Below are 9,685 nucleotides of genomic sequence, written 5' to 3' on the forward strand. Positions count from 1 at the left end.
TAGGTCCAGAAGCTCTAGGAGCTGTCTTGATGCAAAAAGACCCAAAGACATCTCTCATGAGACCAGTCTACTTCTCTAGTAGAGTGATGACAGCTGCTGAAAAGGGTTTCAGCGCAGCTGAGCAATTGATGCTAGCTCTTAAGTTTGCAGTGGAGAAGTTTCGGGCTTACTTACTTCCGAGACAATTTGTGGTGATCACAACTGAGGAGGTTTTTCCATATGCCCTACAACACATGGAATTGTCTCAAAGAATAGCAAAGTGGGTGGTGCAGCTTCAAGAGTTTGACTACACACTACAAGTAGAGGATTCCACCCGTGCTTGTTTGGCAGATGTCCTCACACAAAGGTGTTATGAGAAGGCCAAGAAAGAGGCACCTAGTAAGGTACCGCCTATCCCGGAGCCTGAAGTTCTACTGGGAGCACACAGTCTGTATTTTGATGGGGCTTACAAGAGGACCAAAGACAAGGCATCAGCAGGCATAGTAATATTAGGTCCAGAGAAGGAGAAGATCTTTGCAAAAGGGTTTCATCTAAAATAGGTTCATTCTAACAATGAGGCTGAGTACCATGCCCTTGTTTTAGGGTTGCAATGTTGTCTTTCTCAGGGCATCACAAAGCTAAATGTTTTTGGTGACTCCATGTTGATTGTTAAGCAAATGGTTGGTGTATGGGCCTGTAAAAATGACAAATTGTCTGTTAAGATGAGGGAAGCAAAGGCCTTGTTGAAGGGTTTTAAAGAAGTTCGAGTGCACTTTGTACCTAGAGATCAAAATCGAGAAGCAGATGCCTTAGCAGGTGAAGAACTACAAACTCTCATAGTAGGTGCTATCCTTGTGAAAAGTCCTTTATACCAGGGAAAGGAGGAGCTGCATGATTTGTTGGAATTAGGGTTGCAGAGAAACACACACAGCTTGGAGAAGACGAAGGAAGCTCAAAGCACACAATAGAGAGTGTGTTACTTAGTGTGCAATGGAAAGATAGATAGCCCTAGAGTGATGGGCGTATATACAATGCACGGGGGAAAAAACCTCCTAAAGAGGGAAAAAATGCCCCGGCGGTCCTAGTGTGTTCACACACATCACTACCACATGTATATGGTAACAAATCCCCCCTGGAGTGATGCGGTGAACGAGAGCTGGCACATGAGTAAAGGGAAGTGCCATGCCCTGAGGACAGGATCAGTCCACAAAGGGGAGTAAGCCCAAAGCTTTGCGGAAAGCTTCAAGCTTCTCACGAGACAATGCCTTTGTGAAAAGATCTGCAAGGTTGTCCTGTGTTGGCACATAAGCCAAGCTGATCTCTCCTGCTGAGAGCCTCTCCCTGACATAGTGGTAATGCACCTCAATGTGCTTTGTGCGAGCATGAAAAACTGGGTTCCTCGCAACTGCCAATGCGCTCTGACTGTCAGTGTAGATAGTGTTGGCAGTGTCCTGTCCAACACCCAAGTCAGCCATAAGGCGTCTGAGCCATACACACTCAACCGTAGCTGTGAAGACTGCCCTGTACTCAGCCTCACAACTCGAAGTGGCCACAGTAGGTTGCTTCTTGCTCAACCATGATATACATGAACTGCCAAGCATGAAACAAAAACCACTTGTGGACACTCGCGTGTCAAAACAACCAGCCCAATCTGAGTCCGAAAAAGCATGTAAGTCTGGCAGCAATGATCCCCCCTTGGGATAAAACAAGCCAAGATGTAAAGTGCCACTAAGGTAGCGGAAAATCCTCTTGACAGCCTGCCAATGCTTAGACCCTGGGCTATGCATAAATCTGCTGACCTGCAAGACTGCAAACTGAATATCTGGCCTCGTGTTGCATACATAAATGAGGCAGCCAACAGCAGTTTGGTAAAGAGTGACATCAGCAGGATCGCCAGCATCATGTAGACTCAACTTCAAACCTGTTTCCATGGGAGTGGCAATAGGTTTGCAATCCTCAAGTCCAAACTTACATAGCAATGTCTCTATGTAACTTTTTTGACACAAGGCAATACCACCATCACACTGCTTAAACTGTATACCCAAGTAATGATGCAACAGCCCCAAATCTTTCATCTTGAAAGTAGCATTCAAATCAGCCTTAAATTCAGCAATATGTCTCTCATTTGGTCCAGTGATCAGCAAATCATCAACATAAAGAACCACAATGAGAAATACATCATCCTCACGCTTTACATACAATGTGCTTTCTGTTGGACTGTTACGAAAGCCTCGTTTAACCAAATGAGTGTCAGCTTTCTCATACCAAGCACGAGGAGATTGCTTCAACCCATACAAAGCCTTCTTACATTTGCACACTTTGTCCTCTTGTCCTTTTATGACAAAACCGCGAGGTTGCGTTACATAAACTTCCTCAAATATGTCACCATTCAAGAAAGCAGTAACAATGTCTGATTGATGTACATCCCAACCAAAATGAGCTGCCAATGCACATAGAAAACGCACAGTAGTCATACGACAAGTGGGAGCAAAAGTCTCTTCATAATCTATGCCTTTTTGTTGTGCATAACCCTTTGCAACAAGTCGAGCCTTATGGCGATCGATCTCACCATCCGGCTTGCGTTTCAACTTGTAAACCCACTTCGTACCAATGGCCTTTTTGCCAGGAGGCAAATCACATAAAGTCCATGTGTCATTCTCTATAAGTGCATCATATTCTGATTTCATGGCAGCAATCCAATTTTCTGAATTCTGTGCTTCATCAAAAGACAGAGGCTCCTCAACATCATGTAAACTAGACACAGCCAAAGCATAACAATCTGATGCATAAGATGCATGGCGAGAGCCTGAACGAGTACGACTAGATAAAGGTGCATCCAATTTCCAGTCACGCAAAGTGTGCACCAGCCATTTTGGCATACCTCTAGCCTGCTCATTTTCAGCCCTTTCCTCATCAAGTACATCATGTACATCTGCATCAGTAACAGGCTGTTCTAAAACATTTTCAGAAACCCCCATAGGCTGTACATTTGCCTCATTGGAACTTACATTCGTATTTCCACCACTGAAAAGAGGCAACAAAGTGTCATAAATGTCCTGTGAGCTTACATTACTGTCTCTAGTACATGACAGCAAGGGTTGAAAAGAATCTTCCACAAACACTACATCCCGTGAAACCAAAATACGTTTTGTTTGTGGATGATACAACCTGTAACCTTTGCTTTCAGCACTATAACCAACAAAAATACATTTGACAGCCTTATCATCCAATTTTCTGCGCTGCACTTGTGGCACCAAAGCATATGCCAAACAGCCAAAAACACGCATGTGCTCAATAGAAGGTTTTCTATCATGCCATGCTTCATATGGAGTAATAGACTGCAAAGCTTTCGTAGGACACCTGTTAAGTACATAAGTGGCACACATGATGGCCTCAAGCCAAAAAGAATGCGGCAAAGCTTGACTTTTGACCATACATCGTGCCATTTCCGTTAGTGACCTGTTTTTCCTCTCAGCAACACCATTTTGCTGAGGTGTATAAGGCACTGTACATTGGTGTTTTATCCCACGACTAGCCAGAAATGCATTAAATTCATGAGACATATACTCCCCCCCTCGATCGGAACGGAGGGTGCCCATAGTACATTTTGAGACATTTTCAGCCATAGCCAAAAATTGTTTGAAGGACATAAAAACTTCGGACTTCGCTTTAAGCGGAAATACCCACGCATGCCTGGAGTAATCATCAATGAAAGTCACGAAGTACAGGTAATTGCCCAAGGACGGAGTTTGCATGGGCCCACAAACGTCACTATGCACAAGCTGCAACCTGCATGTGGCCCTAACTGAACCATCCTTTGGAAACTTAAAACGTTGCATTTTACCCAGAATACAGCCTTCACAAACATGTTTGATAGGTGCTTCAAGAGGCGGCAAAGAAGCAACCATATCAGATTTCTGCAAACGCAGCAAACTGGCAAAATTCAGATGACCAAAACGTGCATGCCAAAGTTTTGCATCTGAAATAGCCCTTGAATCTGCAACAGCATTTGAAAAATTTTGTCCACACTTGTCATACAAAGTGAGCTTATACAGCCCACGGCACAAAAGCCCAGATGCAACAATTTCATCACCAAAACTGAGATCATGAACTGTACATCTGTCATCCACAAATTTGACTACAAGTCCAAGTCTAGCAAGTGCGGATACAGACAAGAGATTCTTCTTGATCCCAGGTACATAAAGTGCATCAACAAGTGTGAAGGAACTGCCATTAGCAGCAGTGAGCACAATCTTTCCAACTCCCTGAACTGGATAAGAGGCGTTGTTGGCACAAGTGACTGAATTCCCATGAGGGACAGACTCGAGAGAGGTAAACAATTCACGATGTGAGGTAATGTGCTTTGTAGCACCACTGTCGAAATACCACACATGTGAATCTGCAGCAACTCACAAGCATGCATCATGGACAGAAGGATTGTAAGTGCACTCTGCGCTAAAAGCCCATTCTGCATCAACATCAGCATCACAATCTCCTTTCACAGAAGACTCAACAATGGCTGCATTTGTAGTGGAACCAGCATTTGCAGTGGAACCACCCTCTTTCTTCTTAGCCTCTTTGGCCTTCAACTTAGGACACGACTTGATCAAGTGATCATTGGCTTTACAATAATGGCAACGCATCTTCTTTTTGCCCTTATCACCAGAATTGCCAGACGAAGTGCTGCCAGCAGAAGCATTAGGAACAGAATTTTTGCCACTCGCAGCAGAACCATAAGAAGTGGCTGCATTACTGTTACCACCCTTTCTTTGAGAAGCAATAAAAGCCTGTTCAACTGCACGCTGCCTAGTCCTGTTTTTTCTAGAAAGTGACTCTTGCAACAGCAATGTGCATAATGCATCAAACTTGACAACTTCAGGATTTCCTTGGGTCATCAGTCTCCAAGTACTAGCAAAAGTCTGGTAGGAATCTGGTAAGGCATCAAGAACAGTCTGCACAAGGGAACTGTCAGAAATGACTTCACCTGCAGAAATGAGTTGCTCATTGATATCCTTGACACTAGCAAGGAAAGTGTCCATATCATCTTCCTCATGCATAATCTTCGACTCTAGCTCTTTACGCAGCAAAGCAATTTTAGCCTCATTGCGGCTTGCATAAAGACCTGCTAGAATATCCCAAGCCTGTTTTGCAGATTTTGCTGAACGGATGTGAGGAATAATGGTGCGCTTCACAGACAACGCAATCAATGCATGAGCCTGCGCATCCTTAACATCCCAACGAGCTTGTTCTGCTGTAGGCAAAACAACTCTAACAGCTGCAATCCTTGCAGCAAGACTTGCAACATCCTCAATATCGCCTACATCTTCAGAACCAGGACGTACATCAATGCCCTGCACAATGTTCCAGACACCTTTTGACACAAGAACGTGTTGCATCATATAAGCCCACATAGGGTAGTTGTCCCCATCCAACCTGTCCTCAGCAGCAAACATCTTGAACACATCTGTGTTGTTGTTGTCAGCCATGGTAAATGTTGCACCTGATGTGAAAACTGCCCGAAAATAGGAGAAATGGAGCGGGAACAACTTGTGCTATATAGCACAAACCGTAGAAGACTATAAGGCACCTGTTATGCAGAAAACGGCACTGACAGAAAATCTGCACAAAATGACGAAATAACCTGTGCAGTACTGCCCGTAGTGGAAACGGAGGGCGAAATGAGCCCAAATCAAAATTCTGAGCAGACCAAGCTCTTCGAGCTTACCCAAAATATTTGTCGACCTGCGAACGCTTGCCAAAGCTCACTGAAATCGGAGAAAGTGAGCAGGCGTGTGCTGGAGCAGCTGGCGACTAAGCCCGGGAGGACGTGACCTGCTCTGATACCAATTGTTGGAATTAGGGTTGCAGAGAAACACACACAGCTTGGAGAAGACGAAGGAAGCTCAAAGCACACAATAGAGAGTGTGTTACTTAGTGTGCAATGGAAAGATAGATAGCCCTAGAGTGATGGGCGTATATACAATGCACGGGGGAAAAAACCTCCTAAAGAGGGAAAAAATGCCCCGGCGGTCCTAGTGTGTTCACACACATCACTACCACATGTATATGGTAACATGATTTACTTTACTTTCTTGAGCATTGTGAAGCACCCTCTGGTATGAGTAAAAGTGAACGTAGGTGGTTGGCAAAAAAGGCTACCAGCTATAGCTTAGTGAATGAGGACTTGTATTGTAGAGGGAAAGATGCTATCTTAAGGAGAGTTCCTGCATCCCAAGAGATAAAGGATATTTTGTTTAGTTGTCATGAAGGTGTGTGTGGTGGCCACTTTGCACAAGAGATTACTAGCAGAAAGATTTTACAAGCAGGGTTCACGTGGCCAAGCCTCCATCGAGATGTACAACATTGGTGCCGCACATGTGAGGTTTGCCAAAAAGCTGGACCAAGGCGTCTTACCCATGAAAATCAGCATCCAATCAAAACCTATGGGCCATTTGAAAAATGGGGGATAGATGCAATAGGGCCACTACCTTGCACTCAATCAGGGAAGGAATACATCATTATGGGGGTGGAGTACATGACCAGATGGGCAGAAGCTCGTCCCACAAAGCGCATCACAGCCAAGGACGTGAGTGATTTCATTTTTGAATGCCTTTGTTGCCGTTTTGGCACACCTTTGGAGATTCTCTCGGATAGGGGACCGGGATTTCGAGCTGATTTAGTCAGGCAATTGATGAGCAAGTTAAAAATCAAGCACAGGCACTCTACACCATACTACCCTCAGTGCAATGGTCTTGTGGAAAAGGTAAATGGTCTTACATGTAAAATCATCACTAAGCAAGTGCATTTACATCCTAAGGCATGGGACAAACACCTAGATGCAGCACTTTGGGCCTACAGAACATCCTTTAAAACATCCTTGGGGTATACACCTTTTCACTTGGTTTACGGGCAAGAGGCACTATTGCCTATAGAAGTGGAGCTAGTGAGCCTCCGAGTTCTAAAAGCACATCAAGAGGATAGTCAAGAGAAGCAGGTGGAAGGAAGAATCATCGATTTGGAGAGGTTAGGGCTAGATCGAGAGTCAACAGTGAAGTACTATGCAGCCCAGGCAGAGAAGAAACGAAAGAAGTTCAATCGCCACCTTGTCAAGAAAGGTATCAAGGAAGGTTCTTTAGTGCTCAGATACGACAATCGCTTTGATCACAGGAAGGATGGTAAGTTCTTGCTTAAGTGGGAAGGCCCCTTTGTAGTGATACAAAGGTTCTCAAATGGTAGTTACCAACTAGGTGACCTAGATGGTAAGGTACATCAGACCCCGGTAAATGGTTGGCGATTGAAGGCCTACCAATGTCGTCTTTCACAGCCATATGCTGGTAAAATCAATGCTAAGGATGGTTCAGAGGAGAGCTCATCATATTCGAGCTCCAACTAAGGTAACAATCATGTACATAGTCGTTTCAAAATCAATGCTAAGGATGGTTCAGAGGAGAGCTCATCATATTCGAGCTCCAACTAAGGTAACAATCATGTACATAGTCGTTTCAAAAAAAAAAAGAGAGAGAAGACAAAAAAAAGGGAAAAAAAGAGAAGAAAAAAAGAAGAAAAGAGAATGCTACCAGTGAAACCGGATATTGACAATGGATGGGGTATGGCTTTCAAGGGTCTAGGAGACCAGTTGTTAGTCATGGATGGATACAATTATTCATCAGAAAGGACTAAACAGGGTGCATCAGCCAAGAAAGCAGTAACATGGCAAATTCAATTGGTACCAGGTGGGTAAGTATTCAAGAGAACCCTATTGTAGCACAACCTACAGCTAGAGGCATCAAATACCTCTAGCTTAAGGGGGAGGGCTATATGATGCATGGTTTTTAGGACCCCTTCTGAAGATGCAATAAAGGCACAGTCAGTTGTTGGGGAGATGAGGATACTCTAGTCCAAGGGATCTCGAAAGAGAAGAAAAATCTACTTCACAAGCACCAAAGAGTAAAAAGTGCCATGGACAGAAGATACGTGGGAACGAGCTCTTATGCATGCCTACAACCTATATCTTACAGAATAGCCCATTCTAGGTGTGAATTTCTAGTGAAATTTACACGAGGATGCTCGTGTGGACTCACAGCACAGCATACTCCGTTTTCACTTTTTTACCGACAGTAAATATTTTTTAGCACAGTAAATATTTTTTACCTATAGTAAATATTTTTCACCTACATGGTAAATACAAATCACTTTTTACCTACAGTAACTTTTTTTACCCATGGTAAATATTTTTTACTGCACCATTCACTGTTACTAGAAGCTGTGATTGGGCATCAACAATGCAGTTACAGGAGGAGAAAAGGGGAAAATCTTATGGTAAAGGTGAGTCAACAGGGATAAAGACTTTTGAGTTGAAAAGAGACATGCTGTTTTTTTCAAAGAACACATGTCAAAAGAAGCCATGGTTGAGGATTTTTTGAGAATTTGATATTCAGGAGGACCCAGCAGGTCCCCCCCTGACATGTGCAGAACCTCCAGTTTCAACAGCCACCTTACCTGCTCTTAAATGCTGGTCAAGGCCTTATCCCCATGTGTCACAATAAAAAAAATCAGCATTTACCCTCCCCTCTCCCATCACTCTAGAGAATATCTTGATGGTGACATATTAGGTGACCTCAATCTGTTGACCACCCTAAGAAAAAAGTAACCCCAATCAGCGGATTTAAGCATGTTTATCCCTAATCCTAAACCCTCTCAGAAACCTATATAAGGAGTCCTTCTCTCACTCAAAACCAACACTTCACCGAGCAATGAAGCTATGACGACATTGCTCACAACAAGGAGCTATGGATGGAGCTCTACTCTCTCTCCCTCTCTCTCTCTCTCTCCCTCTAGTATGCTACATTACTAGCCCTAAAACCTAAATAAGGAGTCTTCTCTCATGCTCCATGGCCACCATCCTCGCCATCATTCTCTAAGGTATTGATGTGTTGCTAGTAGGATCATACCTACTTGCTGGGTTGATTGTTTTTGACAAGGGATTATGCCATCCTTGGCTTGCTTCTCTATATCCTTGTTATGTATGATGAGATGCCGTTGTATTGTTAAGCTGATGTCTTGTGTATATATATGCTACATAAGGTCCCTAAGCTTCGTTTCTATGTGTTTTGCCATATGTTTTGATGCCATCATAATGCCAAAATTCTCACTTGCCTATGTGCACTATGTGTGAGGTCCCTAAACCTCTTAATTTAGGGTGGTGCCCCCTTTGTTTTGTTCTTTGCTTGTTTGCATGAGGCGTGGTTTGTGGAGTGTGCACGAGTACAGAGGCCACCCGATTGCACTGCTCTTTTTCCCGCTATCAACATCATGCACCGCAGCTGTAGGTGTCCTGTTCATAATGTACACAACTGTATTTACGGCTTCAACCCATACATGATGAGGCATGTTCTTCTCATTCATCAATGCATGTGCAACCTCTGCAATGTGCCTGTTTTTCCTTTCTGCGACCCCATTCTGTTGTGGAGTATATCTGCATGTAAACTGCCTGCGTATACCATGCATTCGCAGAAAATCTGAAAAATCATTGGAGAAGTACTCTCCCCCTCCATCTGACCTCAATGTCTTGATTTGCATATCTGTCTCCTTCTCAATCATGACTTTGAAGTCTTGAAAGTGACCAAACACTTCACTTTTGTTACGCATGAAGTAGACCCATACTTTCCTTGTATGGTCATCAATGAAAGAGACATAATACCTGCAA

The sequence above is a fragment of the Adiantum capillus-veneris genome, chromosome 20, assembly GCF_014529385.1.
Source record: "Adiantum capillus-veneris isolate H3 chromosome 20, ASM1452938v2, whole genome shotgun sequence".
In the NCBI taxonomy this organism is placed as follows: Eukaryota; Viridiplantae; Streptophyta; class Polypodiopsida; order Polypodiales; family Pteridaceae; genus Adiantum; species Adiantum capillus-veneris.